This window comes from Anomaloglossus baeobatrachus, unplaced genomic scaffold (assembly GCF_048569485.1).
Source record: "Anomaloglossus baeobatrachus isolate aAnoBae1 unplaced genomic scaffold, aAnoBae1.hap1 Scaffold_328, whole genome shotgun sequence".
In the NCBI taxonomy this organism is placed as follows: domain Eukaryota; kingdom Metazoa; phylum Chordata; class Amphibia; order Anura; family Aromobatidae; genus Anomaloglossus; species Anomaloglossus baeobatrachus.
In genome coordinates, this window is record NW_027442665.1 from 55,739 (window position 1) to 75,089 (window position 19,351).

General features: G+C 50.4%; 1 protein-coding gene across 3 annotated transcripts in view; it reads right to left on the reverse strand.

Annotated features, from left to right (window-relative positions):
- The window catches only part of LRRC24 (leucine rich repeat containing 24), a 148,367-nt gene that overhangs the window by 39,807 nt on the left and 89,209 nt on the right, over nt 1-19,351 (reverse strand). The window contains exon 1 of one of the 3 annotated variants that reach the window (XM_075332434.1): nt 7,290-7,436. The exons of the other annotated variants lie outside the window; for them this stretch is intronic. The gene's annotated coding sequence lies outside the window, so the exon portion shown is untranslated. Of the gene's footprint in view, nt 1-7,289; nt 7,437-19,351 lie in introns of those variants that run through there. 3 annotated transcript variants of the gene reach the window in all.

Here is a 19,351-nt window from a genome sequence, read left to right on the forward strand (position 1 = left end):
CTCGGTGTAGTCTCAGTACTCGGTGTATACTCGGTGCAGTCTCAGTACTCGGTGTATGCTCGGTGTAGTCTCAGTACTCTGTGTATACTCGGTGTAGTCTCAGTACTCGGTGTATACTCGGTGTAGTCTCAGTACTCGGTGTATGCTCGGTGTAGTCTCAGTACTCGGTGTATACTCGGTGCAGTCTCAGTACTCGGTGCATACTCGGTGCAGTCTCAGTACTCGGTGTATGCTCGGTGTAGTCTCAGTACTCGGTGTATACTCGGTGTAGTCTCAGTACTCGGTGTATGCTCGGTGTAGTCTCAATACCCGGTGTATACTCGGTGTAGTCTCAGTACTCGGTGTATACTCGGTGTAGTCTCAGTACTCGGTGTATACTCGGTGCAGTCTCAGTACTCGGTGTATGCTCGGTGCAGTCTCAGTACTCGGTGTATGCTCGGTGCAGTCTCAGTACTCGGTGTATGCTCGGTGCAGTCTCAGTACTCGGTGTATACTCGGTGCAGTCTCAGTACTCGGTGTATGCTCGGTGTAGTCTCAGTACTCTGTGTATACTCGGTGTAGTCTCAGTACTCGGTGTATTCTCGGTGTAGTCTCAGTACTCGGTGTATGCTCGGTGTAGTCTCAGTACTCTGTGTATGCTTGGTGTAGTCTCAGTACTCTGTGTATGCTCGGTGTAGTCTCAATACTTGGTGTAGTCTCAGTACTCGGTGTATGCTCGGTGTAGTCTCAGTACTCGGTGTATGCTCGGTGTAGTCTCAGTACTCTGTGTATGCTCGGTGTAGTCTCAATACTTGGTGTAGTCTCAGTACTCGGTGTATGCTCGGTGTAGTCTCAGTACTCGGTGTATACTCGGTGTAGTCTCAGTACTCGGTGTATGCTCGGTGTAGTCTCAATACTTGGTGTATTCTCGGTGTAGTCTCAGTACTCGGTGTATGCTCGGTGTAGTCTCAATACTTGGTGTATTCTCGGTGTAGTCTCAGTACTCGGTGTATGCTCGGTGTAGTCTCAGTACTCGGTGTATGCTCGGTGTAGTCTCAGTACTCGGTGTATGCTCGGTGTAGTCTCAATACTTGGTGTATTCTTGGTGTAGTCTCAGTACTCGGTGTATGCTCGGTGTAGTCTCAGTACTCGGTGTATGCTCGGTGCAGTCTCAGTACTCGGTGTATACTCGGTGTAGTCTCAGTACTCTGTGTATGCTCGGTGTAGTCTCAGTATTCGGTGTATGCTCGGTGTAGTCTCAGTACTCGGTGTATACTCGGTGTAGTCTCAGTACTCGGTGTATACTCGGTGCAGTCTCAGTACTCGGTGTATGCTCTGTGTATTCTCGGTGTATTCTCAATGCTCGGCGTATGCTCGGTGTAGTCTCAGTACTCGGTGTATTCTAAATGCTCAGTGTATGCTCGGTGTAGTCTCAGTACTCGGTGTATGCTCGGTGTAGTCTCAGTACTCGGTGTATGCTCGGTGTAGTCTCAGTACTCGGTGTATGCTCGGTGCAGTCTCAGTACTCGGTGTATTCTCGGTGTAGTCTCAATACTTGGTGTATTCTCGGTGTAGTCTCAGTACTCGGTGTATGCTTGGTGCAGTCTCAGTACTCGGTGTATACTCGGTGTAGTCTCAGTATTCGGTGTATGCTCGGTGTAGTCTCAGTACTCGGTGTATGCTCGGTGTAGTCTCAGTATTCGGTGTATACTCGGTGCAGTCTCAGTACTCGGTGTATGCTCGGTGTAGTCTCAGTACTCTGTGTATACTCGGTGTAGTCTCAGTACTCGGTGTATTCTCGGTGTAGTCTCAGTACTCGGTGTATGCTCGGTGTAGTCTCAGTACTCTGTGTATGCTTGGTGTAGTCTCAGTACTCTGTGTATGCTCGGTGTAGTCTCAATACTTGGTGTAGTCTCAGTACTCGGTGTATGCTCGGTGTAGTCTCAGTACTCGGTGTATGCTCGGTGTAGTCTCAGTACTCTGTGTATGCTCGGTGTAGTCTCAATACTTGGTGTAGTCTCAGTACTCGGTGTATGCTCGGTGTAGTCTCAGTACTCGGTGTATACTCGGTGTAGTCTCAGTACTCGGTGTATGCTCGGTGTAGTCTCAATACTTGGTGTATTCTCGGTGTAGTCTCAGTACTCGGTGTATGCTCGGTGTAGTCTCAATACTTGGTGTATTCTCGGTGTAGTCTCAGTACTCGGTGTATGCTCGGTGTAGTCTCAGTACTCGGTGTATGCTCGGTGTAGTCTCAGTACTCGGTGTATGCTCGGTGCAGTCTCAGTACTCGGTGTATTCTCGGTGTAGTCTCAATACTTGGTGTATTCTCGGTGTAGTCTCAGTACTCGGTGTATGCTTGGTGCAGTCTCAGTACTCGGTGTATACTCGGTGTAGTCTCAGTATTCGGTGTATGCTCGGTGTAGTCTCAGTACTCGGTGTATGCTCGGTGTAGTCTCAGTATTCGGTGTATGCTCGGTGTAGTCTCAGTACTCGGTGTATGCTCGGTGTAGTCTCAGTATTCGGTGTATGCTCGGTGCAGTCTCAGTACTCGGTGTATGCTCGGTGTAGTCTCAGTATTCGGTGTATGCTCGGTGTAGTCTCAGTATTCGGTGTATGCTCGGTGTAGTCTCAGTACTCGGTGTATGCTCGGTGTAGTCTCAGTATTCGGTGTATGCTCGGTGTAGTCTCAGTACTCGGTGTATACTCGGTGTAGTCTCAGTACTCGGTGTATACTCGGTGCAGTCTCAGTACTCTGTGTATGCTCTGTGTATTCTCGGTGTATTCTCAATGCTCGGCGTATGCTCGGTGCAGTCTCAGTACTCGGTGTATGCTCGGTGCAGTCTCAGTACTCGGTGTATACTCGGTGCAGTCTCAGTACTCGGTGTATGCTCTGTGTATTCTCGGTGTATTCTCAATGCTCGGCGTATGCTCGGTGCAGTCTCAGTACTCGGTGTATTCTCAATGCTCGGTGTATGCTCGGTGCAGTCTCAGTACTTGGTGTATTCTCAATGCTCGGCGTATGCTCGGTGCAGTCTCAGTACTCGGTGTATTCTCAATGCTCGGTGTATGCTCGGTGCAGTCTCAGTACTCGGTGTATGCTCGGTGTAGTCTCAGTACTCTGTGTATGCTCGGTGTAGTCTCAATACTTGGTGTAGTCTCAGTACTCGGTGTATGCTCGGTGTAGTCTCAGTACTCGGTGTATGCTCGGTGTAGTCTCAATACTTGGTGTAGTCTCAGTACTCGGTGTATGCTCGGTGTAGTCTCAGTACTCGGTGTATGCTCGGTGTAGTCTCAGTACTCGGTGTATGCTCGGTGTAGTCTCAGTACTCGGTGTATGCTCGGTGTAGTCTCAATACTCGGTGTATACTCGGTGCAGTCTCAGTACTCGGTGTATGCTCGGTGCAGTCTCAGTACTCGGTGTATGCTCGGTTTAGTCTCAGTACTCGGTGTATGCTCGGTGCAGTCTCAGTACTCGGTGTAGTCTCAGTACTCGGTGTATACTCGGTGTAGTCTCAGTACTCGGTGTATACTCGGTGTAGTCTCAGTACTCGGTGTATACTCGGTGTAGTCTCAGTACTCGGTGTATGCTCGGTGTAGTCTCAATACCCGGTGTATACTCGGTGCAGTCTCAGTACTCGGTGTATGCTCGGTGTAGTCTCAGTACTCTGTGTATGCTCGGTGTAGTCTCAATACTCGGTGTATACTCGGTGTAGTCTCAGTACTCGGTGTATGCTCGGTGTAGTCTCAGTACTCGGTGTATACTCGGTGCAGTCTCAGTACTCGGTGTATGCTCGGTGTAGTCTCAGTACTCTGTGTATACTCGGTGTAGTCTCAGTACTCGGTGTATACTCGGTGTAGTCTCAGTACTCGGTGTATGCTCGGTGTAGTCTCAGTACTCGGTGTATACTCGGTGCAGTCTCAGTACTCGGTGCATACTCGGTGCAGTCTCAGTACTCGGTGTATGCTCGGTGTAGTCTCAGTACTCGGTGTATACTCGGTGTAGTCTCAGTACTCGGTGTATGCTCGGTGTAGTCTCAATACCCGGTGTATACTCGGTGTAGTCTCAGTACTCGGTGTATACTCGGTGTAGTCTCAGTACTCGGTGTATACTCGGTGCAGTCTCAGTACTCGGTGTATGCTCGGTGCAGTCTCAGTACTCGGTGTATGCTCGGTGCAGTCTCAGTACTCGGTGTATGCTCGGTGCAGTCTCAGTACTCGGTGTATACTCGGTGCAGTCTCAGTACTCGGTGTATGCTCGGTGTAGTCTCAGTACTCTGTGTATACTCGGTGTAGTCTCAGTACTCGGTGTATACTCGGTGTAGTCTCAGTACTCGGTGTATGCTCGGTGTAGTCTCAGTACTCGGTGTATACTCGGTGTATACTCGGTGTAGTCTCAGTACTCGGTGTATACAGAGGCCGCTGCGTTCTTCTGTTTTATTATTATTATTATTTATTATAGCGCCATTTATTCCATGGCGCTTTACAAGTGAAAGAGGGTATACGTACAACAATCATTAACAGTACAAGACAGACTGGTATAGGAGGAGAGAGGACCCTGCCCGCGAGGGCTCACAGTCTACAGGGAATGGGTGATGGTACAATAGGTGAGGACAGAGCTGGTTGCGCAGTGGTCTACTGGGCTGAGGGCTATTGTAGGTTGTAGGCTTGTTGGAAGAGGTGGGTCTTGAGGTTCCTCTTGAAGCTTTCCACGGTAGTGGAGAGTCTGATGTGCTGAGGTAGAGCGTTCCAGAGTATGGGGGATGCACGGGAGAAATCTGTGCTGATGGAGAGCTCGCCTGTGCCACCGGAGTGCTCATCTGCGGTGCTGGAGTACTTGCCTGTGCCACCGGAGCGCTCATCTGTGCTGATTGAGAGCTCGCCTGTGCCCCCGGAGTGCTCATCTGTGCTACCGGAGTGCTCTTCTGTGCCACCAGAGTGCTCATCTGTGCTACCGGAGTGCTCATCTGTGCTGATGGAGTGCTCATCTGTGCTGATGGAGTGCTCATCTGTGCTGATGGACTGCTCATCTGTGTTGATGGAGAGCTCGCCTGTGCCACCGGAGTGCTCATCTGCGGTGCTGGAGTACTTGCCTGTGCCACCGGAGCGCTCGCCTGTGCCACCGGAGCGCTCATCTGTGCTGATTGAGAGCTCGCCTGTGCCCCCGGAGTGCTCATCTGTGCTACCGGAGTGCTCTTCTGTGCCACCAGAGTGCTCATCTGTGCTACCGGAGTGCTCATCTGTGCTGATGGAGTGCTCTTCTGTGCCACCAGAGTGCTCATCTGTGCTACCGGAGTGCTCATCTGTGCTGATGGAGTGCTCTTCTGTGCCACCAGAGTGCTCATCTGTGCTACCGGAGTGCTCATCGGTGCTGATGGACTGCTCTTCTGTGCCACCAGAGTGCTCATCTGTGCTACCGGAGTGCTCATCGGTGCTGATTGACTGCTCTTCTGTGCCACCAGAGTGCTCATCTGTGCTACCGGAGTGCTCATCTGTGCTGATGGACTGCTCTTCTGTGCCCCCGGAGTGCTCATCTGTGCCACCGGAGTGCTCATCTGTGCTGATGGAGTGCTCTTCTGTGCCCCCGGAGTGCTCATCTGTGCCACCGGAGTGCTCATCTGTGCCACCGGAGTGCTCATCTGTGCCACCAGAGAGCTCATCTGTGCTGATGGAGAGCTCTTCTGTGCCACCAGAGTGCTCATCTGTGCCACCGGAGTGCTCATCTGTGCTGATGGAGAGCTCTTCTGTGCCACCAGAGTGCTCATCTGTGCCACCAGAGTGCTCATCTGTGCTGATGGAGAGCTCTTCTGTGCCACCAGAGTGCTCATCTGTGCTGATGGAGAGCTCTTCTGTGCCACCAGAGTGCTCATCTGTGCTGATGGAGAGCTCATCTGTGCCACCGGAGTGCTCATCTGTGCTGATGGAGAGCTCTTCTGTGCCACCAGAGTGCTCATCTGTGCCACCGGAGTGCTCATCTGTGCCACCGGAGTGCTCATCTGTGCTGATGGAGTGCTCATCTGTGCCACCGGAGTGCTCTTCTGTGCCCCCGGAGTGCTCATCTGTGCTGATGGAGTGCTCTTCTGTGCCCCCGGAGTGCTCATCTGTGCTGATGGAGAGCTCTTCTGTGCCATAGAGACCATGACTGACTAAAGAAGTAGTCGAAGTAACCGGTATACTGTAGAAAAAGGCGCAAGAAAGCACAGCACTGAGAATTACCAACCTGCTGCGGCGTCCTGACCTCTGCTCCAGACAGACGCAATATTCACATTGGCTGTCACCGGCGCCGTGCACCCAGACCTCCCATCCCCCGGGGGGCGCAGACTGACGGTCCGGATAGTAAGCCCAGTGTCAGGAGGCTGCGGTGCAGCACTCTCATGTTACTGCTCAGCACCGGGCTCATGTACCCGGACCATGTGCAGCGTCACGTCCTCCCGGGGGCGCAGACCGACCGTCCCCGGTAACTATCAACGCAATGCATAAGAATCAGCACAGACCGGTCCCCACAAATCCGAGGAACGCCCCGAAATACAGGAGCAATGAGGAGAGTCTGCACATATCAGTAACAAATCCTCCCCCTGTATACATGAGATTATCTGGGGCTCCCCCTGTATAGATGAGATTATCTGGGGCTCCCCCTGTATAGATGAGATAATCTGGGGCTCCCCCTGAATAGATGAGATAATCTGGGGCTCCCCCTGAATAGATGAGATAATCTGGGGCTCCCCCTGTATACATGAGATAATCTGGGGCTCCCCCTGTCTAGATGAGATAATCTGGGGCTCCCCCTGAATACATGAGATAATCTGGGGCTCCACCTGTATAGATGAGATAATCTGGGGCTCCCCCCTGTATAGATGAGATAATCTGGGGCTCCCCCTGAATAGATGAGATAATCTGGGGCTCCCCCTGAATAGATGAGATAATCTGGGGCTCCCCCCTGTATAGATGAGATAATCTGGGGCTCCCCCTGAATAGATGAGATAATCTGGGGCTCCCCCTGTCTAGATGAGATAATCTGGGGCTCCCCCTGAATAGATGAGATAATCTGGGGCTCCACCTGTATAGATGAGATAATCTGGGACTCCCCCTGTATAGATGAGATAATCTGGGACTCCCCCCTGTATAGATGAGATAATCTGGGACTCCCCCCTGTATAGATGAGATAATCTGGGACTCCCCCCTGTATAGATGAGATAATCTGGGACTCCCCCCTGAGATAATCTGGGGATAATCTGGGGCTCCCCGCAGCCGTGTCTCCGGAGGGAGCGCACATTATATCCTTCCTCATAGATCACTCCGGACGTGTTACTTACACTCAGCGAGAGATAATGGAGGTGATGGAGAAACATGGAGCAATTCTTCTGCAGCTCATCGCGGACACGATGGAAACATCCGCAGGTGATCACATCGCTCTATACCGGGGGTCAGGGGGCAGCTATTCCTGGAGCCCGGGGCCCTCAGGGGCCCACTGTAAAGCACAATCTGCTGCCAAGGATGAGAAACCAGGAAAAGTGCAATACAGGCCTGTAACCTAGCAACCGCACACTGATACATTGTATCACAGCCTGGAAGAACACGAGGTTAACCCTATACCTGCCACATATCCAGAGAAAGAAAGAGGGAGACTGGTACAAACGGAGAACACGGGGGACACGGAGGGATCAGACAGGGGCGCAAGATGGTGAGAGCCACTGCCAAAACAGCCAGATACAGAACGCACGGGGGAATCCCACAGGAAAGCCGGAGAACAAGAATATACCAAGAGAAGCCGCCTAATATCAGGGAATACATCTGTATAAAAGGAGCTCCCCCTAGTGGAGGCAGCAGACAGGATCTTATCATGTATCTCTGTATACAGGGAGCTCCCCCTAGTGGTGGCTGCAGACAGGATCTTATCATGTATCTCTGTATACAGGGCGCTCCCCCTAGTGGTGACTGCAGACAGGATCTTATCATGTATCTCTGTATACAGGGAGCTCCCCCTAGTGGTGACTGCAGACAGGATCTTATCATGTATCTCTGTATACAGGGAGCTCCCCCTAGTGGTGGCTGCAGACAGGATCTTATCATGTATCTCTGTATACAGGGAGCTCCTCCTAGTGGTGGCTGCAGACAGGATCTTATCATGTATCTCTGTATACAGGGAGCTCCCCCTAGTGGTGGCTGCAGACAGGATCTTATCATGTGTCTCTGTATACAGGGAGCTCTCCCTAGTGGTGGCTGCAGACAGGATCTTATCATGTATCTCTGTATACAGGGAGCTCCCCCTAGTGGTGACTGCAGACAGGATCTTATCATGTATCTCTGTATACAGGGAGCTCCCCCTAGTGGTGGCTGCAGATAGGATCTTATGTATCTCTGTATACAGGGAGCTCCCCCTAGTGGTGACTGCAGACAGGATCTTATCATGTATCTCTGTATACAGGGAGCTCCCCCTAGTGGTGGCTGCAGACAGGCTCTTATCATGTATCTCTGTATACAGGGAGCTCCCCCTAGTGGAGGCTGCAGACAGGATCTTATCATGTATCTCTGTATACAGGGAGCTCTCCCTAGTGGTGGCTGTAGACAGGATCGTATCATGTATCTCTGTATACAGGGAGCTCCCCCTAGTGGTGGCTGCAGACAGAATCCTATCATGTATCTCTGTATACAGGGAGCTCCCCCTAGTGGTGACTGCAGACAGGATCTTATCATGTATCTCTGTATACAGGGAGCTTCCCCTAGTGGTGACTGCAGACAGCATCTTATCATGTATCTCTGTATACAGGGAGCTCCCCCTAGTGGTGGCTGCAGACAGGATCTTATCATGTATCTCTGTATACAGGGAGCTCCCCCTAGTGGTGGCTGCAGACAGGATCTTATCATGTATCTCTGTATACAGGGAGCTCCCCCTAGTGGTGTCTGCAGACAGGATCTTATCATGTATCTCTGTATACAGGGAGCTCCCCCTAGTGGTGGCTGCAGACAGGATCTTATCATGTATCTCTGTATACAGGGAGCTCCCCCTAGTGGTGGCTGCAGACAGGATCTTATCATGTATCTCTGTATACAGGGAGCTCCCCCTAGTGGTGGCTGCAGACAGGATCTTATCATGTATCTCTGTATACAGGGAGCTCCCCCTAGTGGTGACTGCAGACAGGATCTTATCATGTATCTCTGTATACAGGGAGCTCCCCCTAGTGGTGGCTGCAGACAGGATCTTATCATGTATCTCTGTATACAGGGAGCTCCCCCTAGTGGTGGCTGCAGACAGAATCGTATCATGTATCAATGTATACAGGGAGCTCCCCCTAGTGGTGACTGCAGACAGGATCTTATCATGTATCTCTGTATACAGGGAGCTCCCCCTAGTGGTGGCTGCAGACAGGATCTTATCATGTATCTCTGTATACAGGGAGCTCCCCCTAGTGGTGGCTGCAGACAGGATCTTATCATGTATCTCTGTATACAGGGAGCTCCCCCTAGTGGTGGCTGCAGACAGGATCTTATCATGTATCTCTGTATACAGGGATCTCCCCCTAGTGGAGTCTGCAGACAGGATCTTATCATGTATCTCTGTATACAGGGAGCTCCCCCTAGTGGTGGCTGCAGACAGGATCTTATCATGTATCTCTGTATACAGGGAGCTCCTCCTAGTGATGGCTGCAGACAGGATCTTATCATGTATCTCTGTATACAGGGAGCTCCCCCTAGTGGTGGCTGCAGACAGGATCTTATCATGTATCTCTGTATACAGGGAGCTCCTCCTAGTGATGGCTGCAGACAGGATCTTATCATGTATCTCTGTATACAGGGAGCTCCCCCTAGTGGTGGCTGCAGACAGGATCTTATCATGTATCTCTGTATATAGGGAGCTCCCCCTAGTGGTGGCTGCAGACAGGATCTTATCATGTATCTCTGTATACAGGGAGCTCCCCCTAGTGGAGGCTGCAGACAGGATCTTATCATGTATCTCTGTATACAGGGAGCTCCCCCTAGTGGTGGCTGCAGACAGGATCTTATCATGTATCTCTGTATACAGGGAGCTCCCCCTAGTGGTGGCTGCAGACAGCATCTTATCATGTATCTCTGTATACAGGGAGCTCCCCCTAGTGGTGGCTGCAGACAGCATCTTATCATGTATCTCTGTATACAGGGAGCTCCTCCTAGTGGTGGCTGCAGACAGGATCTTATCATGTGTCTCTGTATACAGGGAGCTCCCCCTAGTGGTGGCTGCAGACAGGATCTTATCATGTATCTCTGTATACAGGGAGCTCCCCCTAGTGGTGACTGCAGACAGGATCTTATCATGTATCTCTGTATACAGGGAGCTCCCCCTAGTGGTGACTGCAGACAGGATCTTATCATGTATCTCTGTATACAGGGAGCTCCACCTAGTGGTGGCTGCAGACAGGATCTTATCATGTATCTCTGTATACAGGGAGCTCCCCCTAGTGGTGGCTGCAGACAGGATCTTATCATGTATCTCTGTATACAGGGAGCTCCCCCTAGTGGTGACTGCAGACAGGATCTTATCATGTATCTCTGTATACAGGGAGCTCCCACTAGTGGTGACTGCAGACAGGATAATATCATGTATCTCTGTATATAGGGAGCTCCCCCTAGTGGTGACTGCAGACAGCATCTTATCATGTATCTCTGTATACAGGGAGCTCCCCCTAGTGGTGGCTGCAGACAGGATCTTATCATGTATCTCTGTATACAGGGAGCTCCCCCTAGTGGTGACTGCAGACAGGATCTTATCATGTATCTCTGTATACAGGGAGCTCTCCCTAGTGGTGACTGCAGAAAGGATCTTATCATGTATCTCTGTAGACAGGGAGCTCTCCCTAGTGGTGGCTGCAGACAGGATCTTATCATGTGTCTCTGTATACAGGGAGCTCCCTCTAGTGGTGACTGCAGAAAGGATCTTATCATGTATCTCTGTATACAGGGAGCTCTCCCTAGTGGTGGCTGCAGACAGGATCTTATCATGTATCTCTGTATACAGGTAGCTCCCCCTAGTGGTGACTGCAGACAGGATCTTATCATGTATCTCTGTATACAGGGAGCTCCCCCTAGTGGTGGCTGCAGACAGGATCTTATCATGTATCTCTGTATACAGGGAGCTCCCCCTAGTGGTGGCTGCAGACAGGATCTTATCATGTATCTCTGTATACAGGGAGCTCCCCCTAGTGGTGGCTGCAGACAGGATCTTATCATGTATCTCTGTATACAGGGATCTCCCCCTAGTGGAGGCTGCAGACAGGATCTTATCATGTATCTCTGTATACAGGGAGCTCCCCCTAGTGGTGGCTGCAGACAGGATCTTATCATGTATCTCTGTATACAGGGAGCTCCCCCTAGTGGTGGCTGCAGACAGGATCTTATCATGTGTCTCTGTATACAGGGAGCTCCCCCTAGTGATGACTGCAGAAAGGATCTTATCATGTATCTCTGTATACAGGGAGCTCCCCCTAGTGGTGGCTGCAGACAGCATCTTATCATGTATATCTGTATACAGGGAGCTCTCCCTAGTGGTGACTGCAGACAGGATCTTATCATGTATCTCTGTATACAGGGAGCTCCACCTAGTGGTGACTGCAGACAGGATCTTATCATGTACCTCTGTATACAGGGAGCTCCCCCCAGTGATGACTGCAGAAAGGATCTTATCATGTATCTCTGTATACAGGGAGCTCTCCCTAGTGGTGACTGCAGACAGGAATTTATCATGTATCTCTGTATACAGGGAGCTCCCCCTAGTGGTGACTGCAGACAGGATCTTATCATGTATCTCTGTATACAGGGAGCTCCACCTAGTGGTGACTGCAGGCAGTATCTTATCATGTATCTCTGTATACAGGGAGCTCTCCCTAGTTGTGACTGCAGACAGGATCTTATCATGTATCTCTGTATACAGGGAGCTCCCCCTAGTGGTGGCTGCAGGCAGTATCTTATCATGTATCTCTGTATACAGGGAGCTCCCCCTAGTGGTGACTGCAGGCAGTATCTTATCATGTATCTCTGTATACAGGGAGCTCCACCTAGTGGTGGCTGCAGACAGGATCTTATCATGTATCTCTGTATACAGGGATCTCCCCCTGGTGGTGGCTGCAGACAGGATCTTATCATGTATCTCTGTATACAGGGAGCTCCCCCTAGTGGTGGCTGCAGACAGGATCTTATCATGTATCTCTGTATACAGGGAGCTCCCCCTAGTGGTGGCTGCAGACAGGATCTTATCATGTATCTCTGTATACAGGGAGCTCCCCCTAGTGGTGACTGCAGACAGGATCTTATCATGTATCTCTGTATACAGGGAGCTCCCCCTAGTGGTGACTGCAGACAGGATCTTATCATGTATCTCTGTATACAGGGAGCTCCACCTAGTGGTGGCTGCAGACAGGATCTTATCATGTATCTCTGTATACAGGGAGCTCCCCCTAGTGGTGGCTGCAGACAGGATCTTATCATGTATCTCTGTATACAGGGAGCTCCCCCTAGTGGTGACTGCAGACAGGATCTTATCATGTATCTCTGTATACAGGGAGCTCCCACTAGTGGTGACTGCAGACAGGATAATATCATGTATCTCTGTATACAGGGAGCTCCCCCTAGTGGTGACTGCAGACAGCATCTTATCATGTATCTCTGTATACAGGGAGCTCCCCCTAGTGGTGACTGCAGACAGGATCTTATCATGTATCTCTGTATACAGGGAGCTCCCCCTAGTGGTGGCTGCAGACAGGATCTTATCATGTATCTCTGTATACAGGGAGCTCCCCCTAGTGGTGGCTGCAGAAAGGATCTTATCATGTGTCTCTGTATACAGGGAGCTCCCCCTAGTGGTGACTGCAGAAAGGATCTTATCATGTATCTCTGTATACAGGGAGCTCTCCCTAGTGGTGGCTGCAGACAGGATCTTATCATGTATCTCTGTATACAGGTAGCTCCCCCTAGTGGTGACTGCAGACAGGATCTTATCATGTATCTCTGTATACAGGGAGCTCCCCCTAGTGGTGGCTGCAGACAGGATCTTATCATGTATCTCTGTATACAGGGAGCTCCCCCTAGTGGTGGCTGCAGACAGGATCTTATCATGTATCTCTGTATACAGGGAGCTCCCCCTAGTGGTGGCTGCAGACAGGATCTTATCATGTATCTCTGTATACAGGGATCTCCCCCTAGTGGAGGCTGCAGACAGGATCTTATCATGTATCTCTGTATACAGGGAGCTCCCCCTAGTGGTGGCTGCAGACAGGATCTTATCATGTATCTCTGTATACAGGGAGCTCCCTCTAGTGGTGGCTGCAGACAGGATCTTATCATGTGTCTCTGTATACAGGGAGCTCCCCCTAGTGATGACTGCAGAAAGGATCTTATCATGTATCTCTGTATACAGGGAGCTCCCCCTAGTGGTGGCTGCAGACAGGATCTTATCATGTATATCTGTATACAGGGAGCTCTCCCTAGTGGTGACTGCAGACAGGATCTTATCATGTATCTCTGTATACAGGGAGCTCCACCTAGTGGTGACTGCAGACAGGATCTTATCATGTACCTCTGTATACAGGGAGCTCCCCCTAGTGATGACTGCAGAAAGGATCTTATCATGTATCTCTGTATACAGGGAGCTCCACCTAGTGGTGACTGCAGACAGGATCTTATCATGTACCTCTGTATACAGGGAGCTCCCCCTAGTGATGACTGCAGACAGGATCTTATCATGTGTCTCTGTATACAGGGAGCTCTCCCTAGTGGTGACTGCAGACAGGAATTTATCATGTATCTCTGTATACAGGGAGCTCCCCCTAGTGGTGACTGCAGACAGGATCTTATCATGTATCTCTGTATACAGGGAGCTCCACCTAGTGGTGACTGCAGGCAGTATCTTATCATGTATCTCTGTATACAGGGAGCTCTCCCTAGTTGTGACTGCAGACAGGATCTTATCATGTATCTCTGTATACAGGGAGCTCCCCCTAGTGGTGGCTGCAGGCAGTATCTTATCATGTATCTCTGTATACAGGGAGCTCCCCCTAGTGGTGACTGCAGGCAGTATCTTATCATGTATCTCTGTATACAGGGAGCTCCACCTAGTGGTGACTGCAGACAGGATCTTATCATGTATCTCTGTATACAGGGAGCTCCCCCTAGTGGTGGCTGCAGACAGGATCTTATCATGTATCTCTGTATACAGGGAGCTCCCCCTAGTGGTGGCTGCAGACAGGATCTTATCATGTATCTCTGTATACAGGGAGCTCCCCCTAGTGGTGGCTGCAGACAGGATCTTATCATGTATCTCTGTATACAGGGATCTCCCCCTGGTGGTGGCTGCAGACAGGATCTTATCATGTATCTCTGTATACAGGGAGCTCCCCCTAGTGGTGGCTGCAGACAGGATCTTATCATGTATCTCTGTATACAGGGAGCTCCCCCTAGTGGTGGCTGCAGGCAGGATCTTATCATGTATCTCTGTATACAGGGAGCTCCCCCTAGTGGTGGCTGCAGACAGGATCTTATCATGTATCTCTGTTTACATGGAGCTCCCCCTAGTGGTGACTGCAGACAGGATCTTATCATGTATCTCTGTATACAGGGAGCTCCCCCTAGTGGTGGCTGCAGACAGGATCTTATCATGTATCTCTGTATACAGGGAGCTCCCCCTAGTGGTGGCTGCAGACAGGATCTTATCATGTATCAATGTATACAGGGAGCTCCCCCTAGTGGTGACTGCAGACAGGATCTTATCATGTATCTCTGTATACAGGGAGCTCCCCCTAGTGGTGGCTGCAGACAGGATGTTATCATGTATCTCTGTATACAGGGAGCTCCCTCTAGTGGTGACTGCAGACAGGATCTTATCATGTATCTCTGTATACAGGGAGCTCCCCCTAGTGGTGGCTGCAGACAGGATATTATCATGTGTCTCTGTATACAGGGAGCTCCCCCTAGTGGTGTCTGCAGACAGGATCTCATCATGTATCTCTGTATACAGGGAGCTCCCCCTAGTGGTGGCTGCACACAGGATGTTATCATGTATCTCTGTATACAGGGAGCTCCCCCTAGTGGTGACTGCAGACAGGATCTTATCATGTATCTCTGTATACAGGGAGCTCCCCCTAGTGGTGGCTGCAGACAGGATCTTATCATGTATCTCTATATACAGGGAGCTCCCCCTACTGGTGGCTGGAGACAGAATCGTATCATGTATCAATGTATACAGGGAGCTCCCCCTAGTGGTGACTGCAGACAGGATCTTATCATGTATCTCTGTATACAGGGAGCTCCCCTTAGTGGTGGCTGCAGACAGGATCTTATCATGTATCTCTGTATACAGGGAGCTCCCCCTAGTGGTGACTGCAGACAGCATCTTATCATGTATCTCTGTATACAGGGAGCTCCCCCTAGTGGTGGCTGCAGACAGGATCTTATCATGTATCTCTGTATACAGGGAGCTCCCCCTAGTGGTGGCTGCAGACAGGATCTTATCATGTGTCTCTGTATACAGGGAGCTCCCCCTAGTGGTGACTGCAGAAAGGATCTTATCATGTATCTCTGTATACAGGGAGCTCCCCCTAGTGGTGGCTGCAGACAGGATCTTATCATGTATCTCTGTATACAGGGAGCTCTCCCTAGTGGTGACTGCAGACAGGATCTTATCATGTATCTCTGTATACAGGGAGCTCCCCCTAGTGGTGACTGCAGAAAGGATCTTATCATGTATCTCTGTATACAGGGAGCTCCCCCTAGTGGTGACTGCAGACAGGATCTTATCATGTATATCTGTATACAGGGAGCTCCCCCTAGTGGTGGCTGCAGACAGGATCTTATCATGTATCTCTGTATACAGGGATCTCCCCCTAGTGGAGGCTGCAGACAGGATCTTATCATGTATCTCTGTATACAGGGAGCTCCCCCTAGTGGTGGCTGCAGACAGGATCTTATCATGTATCTCTGTATACAGGGAGCTCCCCCTAGTGGTGGCTGCAGACAGGATCTTATCATGTATCTCTGTATACAGGGAGCTCCCCCTAGTGGTGGCTGCAGACAGGATCTTATCATGTATCTCTGTATACAGGGAGCTCCCCCTAGTGGAGGCTGCAGACAGGATCTTATCATGTATCTCTGTATACAGGGAGTTCTCCCTAGTGGTGACTGCAGGCAGTATCTTATCATGTATCTCTGTATACAGGGAGCTCCCCCTAGTGGTGGCTGCAGACAGGATCTTATCATGTATCTCTGTATACAGGGAGCTCCCCCTAGTGGTGACTGCAGACAGGATCTTATCATGTATCTCTGTATACAGGGAGCTCCCCCTAGTGGTGACTGCAGACATGATCTTATCATGTATCTCTGTATACAGGGAGCTCCACCTAGTGGTGGCTGCAGACAGGATCTTATCATGTATCTCTGTATACAGGGAGCTCCCCCTAGTGGTGGCTGCAGACAGGATCTTATCATGTATCTCTGTATACAGGGAGCTCCCACTAGTGGTGGCTGCAGACAGGATCTTATCATGTATCTCTGTATACAGGGAGCTCCCCCTAGTGGTGACTGCAGACAGGATCTTATCATGTATCTCTGTATACAGGGAGCTCCCACTAGTGGTGACTGCAGACAGGATAATATCATGTATCTCTGTATACAGGGAGCTCCCCCTAGTGGTGACTGCAGACAGCATCTTATCATGTATCTCTGTATACAGGGAGCTCCCCCTAGTGGTGACTGCAGACAGGATCTTATCATGTATCTCTGTATACAGGGAGCTCCCCCTAGTGGTGGCTGCAGAAAGGATCTTATCATGTGTCTCTGTATACAGGGAGCTCCCCCTAGTGGTGACTGCAGAAAGGATCTTATCATGTATCTCTGTATACAGGGAGCTCTCCCTAGTGGTGGCTGCAGACAGGATCTTATCATGTATCTCTGTATACAGGTAGCTCCCCCTAGTGGTGACTGCAGACAGCATCTTATCATGTATCTCTGTATACAGGGAGCTCCCCCTAGTGGTGGCTGCAGACAGGATCTTATCATGTATCTCTGTATACAGGGATCTCCCCCTAGTGGAGGCTGCAGACAGGATCTTATCATGTATCTCTGTATACAGGGAGCTCCCCCTAGTGGTGGCTGCAGACAGGATCTTATCATGTATCTCTGTATACAGGGAGCTCCCCCTAGTGGTGGCTGCAGACAGGATCTTATCATGTGTCTCTGTATACAGGGAGCTCCCCCTAGTGATGACTGCAGAAAGGATCTTATCATGTATCTCTGTATACAGGGAGCTCCCCCTAGTGGTGGCTGCAGACAGGATCTTATCATGTATATCTGTATACAGGGAGCTCTCCCTAGTGGTGACTGCAGACAGGATCTTATCATGTATCTCTGTATACAGGGAGCTCCACCTAGTGGTGACTGCAGACAGGATCTTATCATGTACCTCTGTATACAGGGAGCTCCCCCTAGTGATGACTGCAGAAAGGATCTTATCATGTATCTCTGTATACAGGGAGCTCTCCCTAGTGGTGACTGAAGACAGGAATTTATCATGTATCTCTGTATACAGGGAGCTCTCCCTAGTTGTGACTGCAGACAGGATCTTATCATGTATCTCTGTATACAGGGAGCTCCCCCTAGTGGTGGCTGCAGGCAGTATCTTATCATGTATCTCTGTATACAGGGAGCTCCCCCTAGTGGTGACTGCAGGCAGTATCTTATCATGTATCTCTGTATACAGGGAGCTCCACCTAGTGGTGGCTGCAGACAGGATCTTATCATGTATCTCTGTATACAGGGAGCTCCCCCTAGTGGTGGCTGCAGACAGGATCTTATCATGTATCTCTGTATACAGGGAGCTCCCCCTAGTGGTGGCTGCAGGCAGGATCTTATCATGTATCTCTGTATACAGGGAGCTCCCCCTAGTGGTGGCTGCAGACAGGATCTTATCATGTATCTCTGTTTACATGGAGCTCCCCCTAGTGGTGACTGCAGACAGGATCTTATCATGTATCTCTGTATACAGGGAGCTCCCCCTAGTGGTGGCTGCAGACAGGATCTTATCATGTATCTCTGTATACAGGGAGCTCCCCCTAGTGGTGGCTGCAGACAGGATCTTATCATGTATCTCTGTATACAGGGAGCTCCCCCTAGTGGTGACTGCAGACAGGATCTTATCATGTATCTCTGTATACAGGGAGCTCCCCCTAGTGGTGGCTGCAGACAGGATGTTATCATGTATCTCTGTATACAGGGAGCTCCCTCTAGTGGTGACTGCAGACAGGATCTTATCATGTATCTCTGTATACAGGGAGCTCCCCCTAGTGGTGGCTGCAGACAGGATATTATCATGTGTCTCTGTATACAGGGAGCTCCCCCTAGTGGTGTCTGCAGACAGGATCTCATCATGTATCTCTGTATACAGGGAGCTCCCCCTAGTGGTGGCTGCACACAGGATGTTATCATGTATCTCTGTATACAGGGAGCTCCCCCTAGTGGTGGCTGCAGACAGGATCTTATCATGTATCTCTGTATACAGGGAGCTCCCCCTAGTGGTGGCTGCAGACAGGATCTTATCATGTATCTCTGTATACAGGCAGCTCCCCCTAGTGGTGACTGCAGACAGGATCTTATCATGTATCTCTGTATACAGGGAGCTCCCCCTAGTGGTGACTGCAGACAGGATCTTATCATGTATCTCTGTATACAGGGAGCTCCCCCTAGTGGTGGCTGCAGACAGGATCTTATCATGTATCTGTATACAGGGAGCTCTCCCTAGTGGTGGCTGCAGACAGGATCTTATCATGTATCTCTGTATACAGGGAGCTCCCCCTAGTGGTGGCTGCACACAGGATCTTATCATGTATCTCTGTATACAGGGAGCTCCCCCTAGTGGTGACTGCAGACAGGACCTTATCATGCATCTCTGTATACAGGGAGCTCCCCCTAGTGGTGACTGCAGACAGGACCTTATCATGCATCTCTGTATACAGGGAGCTCCCCCTAGTGGTGACTGCAGACAGGATCTTATCATGTATCTGTATACAGGGAGCTCCCCCTAGTGGTGACTGCAGACAGGATCTTATCATGTGTCTCTGTATACAGGGAGCTCCCCCTAGTGGTGGCTGCAGACAGGATCTTATCATGTATCTCTGTATACAGGGAGCTCCCCCTAGTGGTGGCTGCAGACAGGATCTTATCATGTATCTCTGTATACAGGGAGCTCCCCCTAGTGGTGGCTGCAGACAGGATCTTATCATGTATCTCTGTATACAGGGAGCTGCCCCTAGTGGTGGCTGCAGACAGGATCTTATCATGGATATCTGTATACAGGGAGCTCCCCCTAGTGGTGACTGCAGACAGGATCTTATCATGTATCTCTGTATACAGGGAGCTCCCC